Here is a 2,117-nt window from a genome sequence, read left to right on the forward strand (position 1 = left end):
TCGGGAGTGTGTGCGTGTGTCTATGTGTGACTGTGAGTGTATGTGTGTGTGCGTGTGTGTGATTGTGACTGATCGCGTGTACGTGTGCGTGTGATTGCGAGTGTGTGCGTGATCGTGAGTGGCCGCGTGTGACTGTGCGGGAGTGTGTGCACGGGCTCCCGGAGTTGTCCCTGCCCGGCACAGCTCCTCTGCCAAACCCAGGGCACCGCTCGTCCACTCCGGTCCAACCCTGGACCCAACCTTCCCCGCTTGTAACGGGATTTCACCTGCTCGGGATTTCCTCTACATTGATTCCTATGCAGTGACTTCATTCACTGCCCCGCGGGCTTGAAGGGCTCTTGGGATTCAAGGAGTCAAACCTGTTTTGCTGTTGAAAACGGTAGATCCTTTTCCTTCCCAGGTCCCTTGCAGCATAGTTGCAAGTCACTAAAAAGCACCGGCACCTAATCCGGGTATGCCATCGGGCTCCAGCAGTGATGGGTGTCAGGGCGCTGGAGGGAGGTACCTGGAAGCACAGGCTGAGGCTCAGTCCCTCCCTGCCTCCCCTGCCTCCACTCTCCTGCAAGGCAGGCAGACAGGGCTCTTTGGGTAAATGTGATCTCTTTTATTAGACCAACTAAATAGCTGGAAAAATCTTCTGCGCAAACTTCCACGTACAAACACTCTTCTTTGCTCGAAAGCTTGCAAAGAACTTTTCCCCCAAGTATTTAGGTGGGGGACGTCTAATAAAAGATGTCACATTAACCCAAAGAACCTCGTCCGCCTTTGTCCTTAGATCAACACGGCTACATCCAAAACCCCCGAAACCTGCGAGAAGATAAGCTCTGGCATTTTTCCAAATGGGGTGCCGATCAAGTCTCAGCCGTTAGTTAGCGGCGCCTTGGGTCTAAATGGGTTGAGAATCACTGGGCTAGAGGAAGCGGCAAGCGATTGTGGCTACTGTGGTTCAGATTCTGTGACAGACATACATGGAAGCCGGCAGCTCTCTCCAGAAGTGCACCGGAGTTAGCGCATCTCCCCGCCGCGCTTTGGAGGAAACGCGGCGACGTGGGCCCTGACCAGGGCAGTGCACGAGGGCGATCCAGAGCTGCCTCGGGGGCACTCCGCTGCAAGGTGTTCGTGTTAAAATACCTTCTCGTTGGCAGGGACCTACCTGATGCCTACAGCTCTGCCTTTCATTTCTCTCCCCGCCAAACCGGCCCCCTCCTCTGCTGCAATCTGGCACGTAAACAGCTTCCAGGCCCGGTTTCGCTCAGCAGGTCGCGATTTGCTCCTCACGCTGCTGTGTCCTTACTCCGGGGCACATGAACTTCGCCTTCATTACCAACGCTTGACTCGAGAGGAGATTTCCATGGCACACTTGCCAAGTGAAGCCGACCAGACTATTCGTTTGCGCCCCTGAAACGCTCGAGTGATACTTTGCAGCTGGATCTCTTGAACTTGCTTTGACACTGGATGCTCTCGCTCTGCCTCGCACAAGCTGCTGCTCTGGGCAGGGACACCCAGAAAGGCGCTGGGGTTTGCTCGCCTGGCCTGCCTAGCACCTTCCCTATTAGCGCCCCGGATCGCCTACGTAGAGAGAGAGAAACAGACACACACATCAGGTTTTCCTGTTTCCCCTTCCTCTGGATTGTTTATACAGGTGCGGTCCGGCCGCTTTCCTAGCTAAAGATTAATGGGAGAAAGTGCTGGATTTCTCTAAACAGAGTGCGAAATGGTACCCGGCCCTAAGAGCGACATCGGGAAACGTCACCCGTCCCGCCTGGCTCTGCCGCGGGGAAGAGCTGCAGGCGACGGAGCTCGTGGGATGCCACGTGGCGAACAGGGAAGGGGGGGAGGCAGTCTCCCAGATCTCCTCTCTGGCTAATTCCTGATTGTTACGAAATTTGGGCCAACATCACCACTGATGTAAACCTTACTTTGTCACTGCAAACATTACTCGGGGTTTATACCAGCGACACAGCAGAAACCGGGTCCCTGAGCTCAGCCGACGCGTTTCTCCAGCGCGTCCGTTGCAGAAAGGACCTTTAACGGGGCCGGAACTCGCCCCCGCCGACGGCAGTTTTATAACAGACACCTTCATCCTCCAGTACTTCGTGCTCTTTGAAGTCAATTAC

Source organism: Crocodylus porosus, unplaced genomic scaffold (assembly GCF_001723895.1).
Source record: "Crocodylus porosus isolate Cpor-Errol unplaced genomic scaffold, CroPor_comp1, whole genome shotgun sequence".
In the NCBI taxonomy this organism is placed as follows: Eukaryota; Metazoa; Chordata; order Crocodylia; family Crocodylidae; genus Crocodylus; species Crocodylus porosus.